Raw genomic sequence first — 11,980 nt, forward strand, 5'->3', positions numbered from 1 at the left:
AAGCACGCACGTAATACATCAGTGTTGTGTCTGTGGCAGCCAGTGTTAGAATGCATTAAAAGAGCCGTTGAGTCAATTCTCCCTCATGTATGAGAAGTGAAGATGCTGAATGTGTGTGTGTGTATGTGAAGTTAAAAGTTTGAATATGTTGAGATGAATTTCTTGAAACAAAAGGTTGTATGCCCCAACCGCAAAGGTCGGAGGGCAGAAGCACAACATTTCACTGGGAGATAAAATATCAAATCCTCATTAGGTAAGAGTAATAGCAAAAAGCTCAGAGTATGTTAAATCTACAAACTGCTGTATGGAAGCGATGAGAAAAGGGGTTTAGGAAAATAATGGACAAAATTTGAGTAAAGTTATGAGGCTAAATGGGAAAGAGGAAGATACACCAATGAATGTTAATAAGGTGGTGGTAGGATGAAGGTAGCTATATCTGGAAATGAATGTAATGGATTATGACAGGATGAAAAAAGAAGTGAATCACAGAATAAGCGAAGCAAGTGAGCTATCAGCATTCGTGATAAAGGATTGCAGGACATCAGGAGTGTCTGTGGCAGCCAGTGTTAGAATGCATTAAAAGAGCCGTTGAGTCAATTCTCCCTCATGTATGAGATATGAAGATGCTAAATGCCAATGAAGAAAAAGATGAATATGTTGAGATAAGTGATAAATGGAAGAACACTAAAAGGGAAATAAAAGATCAGTCAGAAGAATTTATCAGTAAGTTAAATCTACAAACTTCTGTATGGAAGGATGAAAGGGGTATAGGAAAATAATCATAAATATTTGAGGAATGCAATATATATATATATATATATATAGCTATATATATATATATATATATAAATAGTGTATATAAAAGTGTCATATATATATATATATATATATATATATATATATATATATATATATATATATATATATATATATATATATATATAATAATATTATCAACAATCAGAATCTCTTCAATCTAGTTTTATCAGAGAGAAATTCATTTGATCTCCATCTTTAGGTAACATTAAATCTCTCTCTCTCTCTCTCTCTCTCTCTCTCTCTCTCTCTCTCTCTCTCTCTCTCTCTCTCTCTCTCTCTTTCTGTCTGTCTGTCATTTGAACTCTGCCCTCTCCAACAGTCCGCTAACCGATTTGAAGCATCATGTGCCCTGGCATCGTTGAGGGGTGAAATCAAACATCTTGACTAATTTACGCAACACATGTTTGGTGCTCAAGCAACATATCGACTCCGAAAAATATGTCCACGTATGCAACAACCATTAGTGAAAAATGGAAAGACCTGCATGAGAGACGAAAAACAAGTGGGAAATCAGATAAATAACGAAGACTGAATCCTCTTTTGAACTTCAGCATGGCTTTCACACTGGCGTGCATGGAGTAAGAAATGGAGTCCCTTTGACCAGTCTCAATTCCAGATGACTTAATTTGCAAGACTATCAGATTTTGTCGCTGCAATGCCAGTCACGTCATGAAAAGCGGGAATGGCCTCCCTAGCATGTTGCAACGTTCGATGATTTTGTTCGATAGATACAAATATAAATGGATAAATGTAAAGAGGGGAGACAAACAGACGGGGATAGATAGATAAATAGATATATTTACTAACAGATAGATGGGGGAAGGGAGATGGGGAATATAGTAACCGCATTTATGGAAAATTAAAATAGGATTCATTTCTTATGTAATATGGGATGAAATTAATTACTGAATAATTTATTAGTGAACCAGACTTTCCAGTCTCCCACTCAGACATGTAATTAAGCTTAAATTAATGAACCTAAAAGACAAGGAATAAATGCTATGTAATGAGAAGAAGGAAAACTGTAAGCAAAATAGCAATGACCATAGCAACTAACTTGTGCAAGACGTATTTTAATTCCGTATATCAGTTCCGTAAACTAGGGAATTTTTGTCAACTGGTAAATGTTTTACTGGTTCTGTTGAAAAAATTTCTACAGGTAATACGGTTCTCTCTCTCTCTCTCTCTCTCTCTCTCTCTCTCTCTCTCTCTCTCTCTCTCTCTCTCTCTCTCTCTCTCTCTTTCTCTCTGTGTGTGTGTTTACATTTGGCATCGATGACCGCTAGCGTTGTGAATGCATTTACTCACAATGATGAACATCCAGTCAACCCTCATTTCATTTTCTTACTTTATTGTGTCGCAACATACTTTGTATACAATGTCCTTTTCTGATGTCTCTTACCACTGTATATTCATAAATAATAATAATAATAATAATAATAATAATAATAATAATTTATATATTATCAACCTAACTGACCACGAACCTACCCCCGATCAAGACGCATTATTTCGTTTAGGCCTTAATTGTCACATTATAACTAGGCTTAAACCTCTTGATAAAAGACTTGAAATCAAGTCATTACTTGACACGACACAACAACATGAAGCCCTCAAGGAGCGTGGCCTATACGCTAGTAACATCCTCACCCGTCCAGTGAAAGAAGCCGCCAAGGAACTTCGGCAAAAAGAAGACATTACTGAGCGCCGCGCAGATAAAAAAAAAAAAGCAGCCTTCGTCTTGATTAATACAGCTGATTACCACCAAAAGCTCGACGAGATCCCTTGTCTGATCAGGCAAAGTTCGAGCGCCTTACAAAGAACCCTGTGGATGACATCAAGAGAGAAGCAGACAGTATAACTGAAGTCGTCAACACAGCTCCTATTGCCACACACCTCCCGCCCATCACCGCAGACCACGGTTTAGGGTGCTTGGATGGAAATGTCAAGTGGAAAATGTCATCAGTTGGAATGGTTTGACTAGAAAGATACTATCGACCGCTACAGCCTCAGTTCATCATTTCCCTAGGAGTTGGAACTATCGCCTCTCAGGTCATCGAATCATTATTTACCAACGTTCCTGTAGACGAAACCATCGATCTAATTGTCGACCGTTGTCTACATGGACCCCTCCACGCACCAGTTACATATTCCTGAAGAGTTTCTACGGGCCCTCCTTGATATATGAAAGAAGACCCCTTTTTCTACTCATGAAGGCCACATGTATAGACAAAAAGACGGTGTGGCAATGGGGTCGCATTTAGGCGTGCTTTTGCAAACTTTTTTATGGGTGCAGCAGAGGAGCGGATTTTTTCTGAATGCAAAATACGCGCATCTACGCACGCTATATTGATGATATATTTGTACAAGCCGAGGACAAGAACGAAGTTGCAATGCTCCCCGCGCATTTCTAGAATGCGGCTCTTCAAAATGCACGGTGGAGTTCTGTAGTAATGATCAGCTTACCTTTCCTCGACGGCCTGAAAACCCTTGTTTACACCAAGAAGACTAACCTCGGACTCTACCTTAACGGAGATAGTGAGTGTCTTTCAAGATATAAGAACACCACCATCAAAGCCTTCGTAAGAAGGGCTTTAACTCACTGTTCTACTTGGCAGGACACACACATCAAGAACTAGTACTTGTAAATAACTTGTAAATAACGGATATTCAAACAAACAGGTTAATAAAGAAATACGTACGGCACTGGACTGGTGGTTCAACAACGTGAGCAGCCACAGCCTGATCCACAGGGAAGTGTGAAACTCTGTTATGAGGCGAGGATGAACTCCAAACACTTAGAAGACGAAAGTGCTATAAAAGAAATAACCGCAGATAACGTCTTCACCACTGATGTCAGCACCCAGCGGGATCTCGTCATTTATTATCAAAACAGCTGCACAAGAAACATGATTATGAAAAACAACTCGGCCCCACTGACGAGAGATCCTCTTAAACAGACTAACGTGGTATACCGTTTCAAATGCCCAGTCCGTAGATGTCCCGGCTCCTACACTGGTATGACTACCATACCAGCACGAAAGGAATGCAATCGTGTGGAGAACACTGAAACAATCTATAATAATAAAATCCAAGTGGATCTTGTTTGTCCTCCCCTGGGTGACAGTAGGGGGGAATGACACAGCCAACACAGCCACCCCTGCAAACCTGTTTGTCTGCCTGGGTGGGGGCGGGGTAGGCAGGGGAATGGAAGGGTAGGGGAGACAGCAGCGCCGGGTTCCAGCGCGATTAGCGCGCGCCAACAAGCTCGTAATAATAATAATAATAATAATAATAATAATAATAATAATAATAATAATAATAATAAGGATTCAAGTTATTTCATTACCACTACTGATAATAAAAACATGCAAATTATTTCACTATCACTACTGATGATAATAAAAATAATGATAATTATAACTTTACCTTCCTCCGCCGAAACTCGACGAGGAACGACGAAGGCTTCCTTGGTTTCCAGCGAGCCATCTCGTCGTGCGGTTTCCAGAAGTCACTGGGGCATATACGCCGGAATCAACTAAGGCGTGCCCTAGGAATGCTGGGAGACGCTGCAGCTGTTACTCACGTCCTTCCTTCTGCGGTAAAATGGACGGATGGTGATGATGCTGAGCTTAAACGTGGAAAATTCAAAAGGATATTAAGAAAGGCAAATCCTTCACAGATCGCTTTTACAAGTCAGAATTGCAGTCAACCAGAGTAGGATTAGTCTGATATACATATATAGCTTAGGCTGTTCGAATTCATTCATATTACAAAATAATAATAATAATAATAATAATAATAATAATAATAATAATAATAATAATAATAATAATAATAATAATAATGATAATAATAATAAGATGGTTGAAAAAAAATTATTGCCATCACCAATGACATGTACAATAAATGCTGTAAATTCCGAGAAAAAGGGAATTATTTTATATTTGAAAAGTAGCAAAGCTGTCATGAAGATAAATTCGAGGCTTAACCAACTAGGAACTCCATAGGGGACCGAAATCAACAACGTAACAAGTGGAGGGAGTCCAAAGAATGGGGGACTTTTAGGGGAAAGGTTTCCCAAAAAATGGGAAATAACGCCTTTAAATAGAAGATACGAAAGAAGATAAAAGACGTGCAATTTACAGATCAAACAGACGGCCATTGCTGCACATACCCAGACAAAATTCGGTTATTTTTCATCATGAGAACTGGATAAAAGTCCTCAAATGTAAAGAAGACTGATAAAAAGTTAATTATTTATTGAAACCTTCACAATAAAAATGCTTTAGGTTTTGTGGGAATTATAAATACACATACGAGGGCTGTTGGTTCAAGGATATCTGTACAAATGTTTGTGTCACTTCTTGATATCATTCGCTTCCAGAATGGCCGATGTCTGCCTCTCCTTCATTTCCTAAACCTTCTAGCCGCCAGAGAAGGTGTATTGGACGAAACTTTTGTGACTATAATAAGATCACCCAGTGGAATCATGGCTTCCATTTTATTTACTTTTTTCTTATCATTCTCTTAAAATTATTTCCATTTTATTTGATTTTTTTCATTGTTTTAAAATTATTTACTATGTTTTTTTATTTTTTGTGTTACTGCTTACTGTTTTTATCTTTCTTATTCGTCTTCCAAGGGTTTCAGCAATATACTTCTAACCGTAAATATTTTTTTTATTCATTTATTTATTTTCTTATATTTATAGTATAAATCAGTGTTCTTAAAACAATACTTAAATTGCTTCTGAAATAATCCTCAGTGTGGTCTAACAGGCGCGAATCCCGCTTGCAATAAACTTCCATAGCCTTACGAAAGAGTTCCATTTGTGATAAAGCCCCTCTTGACAAATATTCTGTCATTTATTTCCACTTTTCACGCAATGTTGAATATTTTGAATATTAAGCCCTTTCTTTCTACTACTGCTAAAACAACGTCCTTACTCCGTCGGCTTACCTCTCGTCCTTTTTTAGTTTTCTGCAAAAGAAAACTATTCTTTGTCTATCCGTCCGCACTTTTTCTGTCTGCCCTCAGATCTTAAAAACTACTGAGGCTAGAGGGCTGCAAACTGGTATGTTGGTCATTCACCCTCCAATCGTCAAAAACCAAATTGCAGCCCGCTAGCGTCAGTAGATTTTATTTTATTTAAGGTTAAAGTTAGCCATGATCGTGTTTCTGGCAACGCTATAAGACAGGTCACCATCGGGCCGTGACTGAAAGTTTCATGAGCAGTGGCTCATACAGCGTTATACGCTGTAGAGAAAACTCGATTGCGCCGAAAAAACTTAAGCGCATTTTTTTTTTTTTTTTTTTTTTTTTGTCTCAAGACTTTTACACCTTTCTCATATCCGTATTATGATCCAAGTTCTCTGCTGGATCAAACCGACTCTAAACACCGCTCATTTCAGTCGGTCTGAGAGAATGACTCCTCATTACGTCTTGAGCTTAAGGTGCCTTCGTGAAGAATTACAATCACAATAAATGTTAATGGAGGGGATGTTGCAGAATAACTAGAGAGTAACAAACATGAAAATTTTCATTATTTTTTGTGGCCGTTAATGATAAAGTTTTTCGAATCCTTTCTTTATACTATTATCTTGATACATAAGATAATATATAAGGTCATTTTGGTTATAAATTTTTATTTTTATTATTATTATTAATTAAGTTACAAAATAACATTAAAACTAGCTGTGGCTGCAAATGTTGATAACATTAACATAAGAAAAATCATTCTAAAATGTTTGAATTCCCGACTGACTCAGTGTTTTGGTAATGGAGAAAAAAATATCTTGACAGATAATTCACTGAACTTATTTATTAAGTGTTGAAAATTAAATAAGTTTAAACATTAAATCTCTCTCCTGACTTAAATACATACACAGCTCTCTCTCTCTCTCTCTCTCTCTCTCATCTATTTTCTCTCTCATCTATTTTACTCCACTAATATAAGGAACACTTGATGCGTAAATACTTAATGGTTTACCTGTTCTCTCCTGCAATAATTTAGGCTAAAGTAAAAAGCTATATAAGCTTATGGAATATATTAAGAAAATGTGATCAGATTTACACTGAATACGAAAAAAAAAGAAAAAGGCATATCAAAAAAAGGAAGTTCTTAAAAAAATGAATGTAAATAACTCATTCATAAAAGTAAAAAAAAAAAAAAATCAAAAGAAAATCATTACAGTCACAAAGGAAAATGAAATTAAAAAAGAAAAAATGGGTTTGGGTAAAGTCACAAGTGAATTTTAAATGAAATTACCTTTTTAAAGAATAATACTTAGAATTACATGGAGACAGAAAAACAAACTAACAAACAAATTCTTACGCCCATAAACACGTACTGTAGCATCTGAGAAAAACATAGGCCAGTGAGACATGCCTCTTTAAAATATCCCCAATTTCTTTTAAAATGACCCGCATTATCATCATCCATAACACTGTCAGGAGTCTTTTGGCTTATTGTGCAAACAGACAAGTTGTCATTCCCCTCCAGATTATTTGTACTTTTGTTCAAACATTTTGGGAATCCTTTATTTACAATCTAATCAAAACGAGAAGAACTATGGAATTTTCCTGAGGAGGTCATCGAACGTAAGAGAAAAATTGCGTTCTTAATACTTATAAATTTTTAATGCTGCGGTTCAAGCTCTTTAGAATTTCCTAGCCGGGCCAAGGACGTATTTGTTTGGAGGGATCAAACATCTTGAAGCGTAGCTGGGAGCAAGTTGATTCTGGCAATGACTGAGATTTCTTAATTCAGCGAATACAAAGACTGGTTCTCTCTCTCTCTCTCTCTCTCTCTCTCTCTCTCTCTCTCTCTCTCTGTATATATATTTATTTTTGTTTGTTTTGGATATGAGCCAGTGAAAGAGTACGGATTTGATTTATGGAGGAAGGCACCAAGTGGTTCTTCCTCCTGGACATATGATTTGTGGATTCATAAATTCCTTCAGTAAACGCAATTCGTTTACGGTTTTGGAACATTCCAGTAATGTTTTATTCAGGAAGAATGGGTATCCTACATCATTCGCATTCTGCATTCTTAGTTTTCTGTATTAACTGAATTCTTCAGCGATGAATAAATAAAATACATCGAGTGTTATATTAAAGACTATGAATAACACGTTTTCTGTATATTTTGCTGGAGTAGATATATTTAGAAAAGCTTGAAAGCTTTTGTAACAAATAAAACTTAAAACTTAACTCCATTAACAGAGGTTTTGAAACAAAATTGACCCATTTTTTACTTCACTGCATCATACATGGTTGGTGATCCTCCAAATAACAGATTACCAGACTGAAAATGAAAAACACAAAAAGTAGATTCACTGGATTGTGGGTTTATATTTGAAATATTCCAGTTGACCTTTTAAGAGGAAGTTGTCGAGGCTTTGTGTAATTCCAGATAGTTTTAGAACCAAGTTTCTATTATTTACGCTCCTGTTTCTGTTAATTTTTCTTTCTCCTTCTGCTTATCACCACGATTATCACTACAACAATAATAACAACAACAACAACAATAACAGGATGCTACAGTTTGTTTGCATTTTGGATTTATCGGTACCTGCTCACATGCCAAAGCTGACACTCCAAATCAGACATAAGAGATTGAAGGTGAATTACTGGATTGACAATAAAATGTTTTGTACATTTGTGTCCTTATTTAGCTTCAATATTTTATTTTTACACACACACTTCAACACACACATATATTTATATATATATATATATATATAGCCAGCATTCACATGATTTTAATACTGCGAATGAGGCATCTATAATATTTCCTAGAAAGCTGTCATTTAATTTGTCCAGTTTTTATTGAAATTGAAACAGTAAAGTGCGGAAAGCATTTACCTCTGTAGTTAAAACTTGAGCCCTTTTTCAAAGCAGAAAACATTTAGTTCTTCATAAAAATTGTGTCCATAAAGTAATTCCGGTTCTTTTCTCGGCAAAATAGTTTTATGCTGTGTGTGTGAATGTGTGTGTGTGTGTGTGTGTGTGTGTGTGTGTGTGTGTGTGTGTGTGTGTGTGTGAGAGAGAGAGAGAGAGAGAGAGAGAGAGAGAGAGAGAGAGAGAGAGAGCAATTTTTAGGGGAGAGACTTGATAAAGCTTTTCATGATGAAGAAGAGAGAGAGAAGAGAGAGAGAGAGAGAGAGAGAGAGAGAGAGAGAGAGAGAGAGCAATTTTTAGGGAAGAGACTTGATAAAGCTTTTGAAGAAGAAGAAGAAGAAGAAGAGAGAGAGAGAGAGAGAGAGAGAGAGAGAGAGAGAGAGAGAGAGAGAGAGAGAGAGAGAGAGAGAAAATATTCCCGTTTCTTCAAGAAAACGTCCTCGTTATCTACATCTCTGTTCCTGAAGAGCTTTTAAAGTTAGAAAAACAAATATTTCAAAATTTCAGATTCCAAGAAATGGTCTCTAAATCTGTGCGCAGTGACACGCTTTCTCGTTATTCTGTGAACTTGTATTCCATATGACTCTCTTTCCAGCCCTAAAGGCATTAGTACGGTAATTATATGCCATGTCCCTTTTTCTCTTTATTTTTTGAGCACTATACAGCATGCTCTTCTGAGTATTTTATGGGGGTGAAAATTATCCTTATTCAAATATACGAGTATCTGAAATATGAGTTTTATAATGATTAATGTCAGCATAGGCATAACTAATGGGATATTGTTGAATTTTAAGCAATTAATAATTCAGCACTGTGCAATTTACCTTCTGCAAACACATCTGTTTTTTTTTTTTTACATAAGTCTTACATATTAAGAATATAATTGCAATTCATATTTTGGAGATCACAGAGAAAATAGCATTATATCAAAAGGAAAAGCTAAACATTGGTGCACAGTACTTCCAAAGTTTTGACAACTTAATTTTGACCTCAAATCACGTGAGGATTCTCTATGATCATCTTTAAAGCAAATGCTTAATTCCCTATGGGCAAAATTTTGAATCAGTTAATTGGCAACTTTGCCAACTTATTGCCCTCATTACGAGGACACTTTCTCAGTTCTATCATAGCACTAGCTCCAGTTTACCTCACGAACAAATTCTAGGATGACGTTCTCATTTCGGTTACTTTTTATTCCAACACAATTGATTTATCAGGGCAGTCGTATTTCGCACATCGATTGCTTCCCTCACTAATCCTATTTGAAATTGTATTGCTATTTTTACAATCATTAGTATTAATACTAATATACAAATGAAAACAATAATTATGTACTAAATATGGAAACAGAAGATGGCCAATCCCTTTCAGCGCGTATACGTAATCCAATGTTGCTTAGTTATTTCAAAGTTCATTTATTTGCATAAAGCAACATGGTTCCTGGCTCACATCTCACGAAAATCGAAAATCCCACGAGATCAGATGAAGCTTCGAGAGTGAGGCTTTCTGTTTGATGAGGTCACCGCTGTCGATTATAGTGTATATTTGTTTTATATTTCTAATTTGCATCTATAGTTCATAAGAAAAAAGTCAGTGCGACATGTATCCATGCCCGTTGTAGGATTCTGGCTTTATTTATATAGAAAATTGATTAGCATGCCGGTAGAGATAACACTGCAAATGAATTTTTCACGTGATATGAGAGGCCAGGGATTTACTAATTGACCCCACGGGCCATAAAAGAAACTGGAACCGAAGGACTTCCGTACCTGAGGTTTTTCCCGGGGAGGCTGCCGCCCAATATTACCAGTGTATTTTACCCAACTTCCAGACTCAGCAGTGAATCAGTTGGTGGCATTTCATTTGAATTACCCCTTCGTCGTGAATATGATGGAACTGCAGACCACATGAGCACGTTCCAGCTTCTTTTATGGCCTGTGTGGGTTAATTGTAAGGCCTTGGCCTCTCCTTTGGAAGACCGAGGTTCGGTCCCGATGTGAGTCAGAGATTTATTTCTGTGAGACATGTGTTCAAGTGTTCAGTAGTTCCACAAACGCACACATCACACACACACACACACACACACACACACACACACACACACACACATATATATATATATATATATATATATATATATACAGTATATACTGTATATATATAATTTATCAATTAATACCGAATTCATCTTGCCTAGGAATAACTTACAGCTAAACCAGGACGAAAGCGGACATAAACATTTGTCCCAGTTGAGAATTGGAACCTATGCCTATCAAGCATAATTCCCTTGGGTATAATTTATTCTGAATATATAGTAAATCCAATATTAAGTGGTATTTGTATCCTAATATTTGGGTATAAAAAGGTAACTCATGTATGTGACAAGGTTGTTTGTGTGTGTGTGTATGTATATATATATATATATATATATATATATATATATATATATATATATATATATATATATATATATATATATATATATATATATATATATATATATATATATATATATATATATATATATATATATATATATATATATATATATATATATATAATATGTATGTGCTTGTGTATGTATATGTGTTCATACCATTTATATATATATTAATATATATATATATATATATATATATATATATATATATATATATATAATATATATATAATAAAGTGCTTGTGTATGTGTGTGTGTTCATACCATTTACCTGATTAAACTTTAATCCTGGCCTAACCAGACATTCAAAAATAATCTTTTGGGCAAATATGACAAAAAATATGTTGTTAATCCCTCTTCCTTGAAATTTACCTTTTTTCAGGGTCTAAAACCCTGATGATTGCAATTGAGGCAGAAGCAGTCCGTCCCCTAAATTTTTTTTTTTACCTTCTCCAAAAATGCTAATATATTCAGCGAAGATAAGAGGATTATGAAGGATTAGAGTAATATTGCATTGCTCATACCACGAATCACGGTATCAAAAGATTACAAGATAGATCTTTGGCTAATGGGATACTTAGCATGATTTGCAAGCGTGTTTTAGATTTAAAGCCTAAACGATTCAGCTCGTCTTTGACTAGTTTTCAGTTTTATATGGCTAACTTTCCTATTCCATTTTACATTCGATATCTCTGACGTTATATATTATATTATAGTAAATTATATTACATTATATCATATTATACTATAATTTATTTATATATGCAAAATATATATATATATATATATATATATATATATATATATATATACTAT

The sequence above is a fragment of the Macrobrachium rosenbergii genome, chromosome 49 (assembly GCF_040412425.1).
Source record: "Macrobrachium rosenbergii isolate ZJJX-2024 chromosome 49, ASM4041242v1, whole genome shotgun sequence".
Lineage (NCBI taxonomy): Eukaryota > Metazoa > Arthropoda > Malacostraca > Decapoda > Palaemonidae > Macrobrachium > Macrobrachium rosenbergii.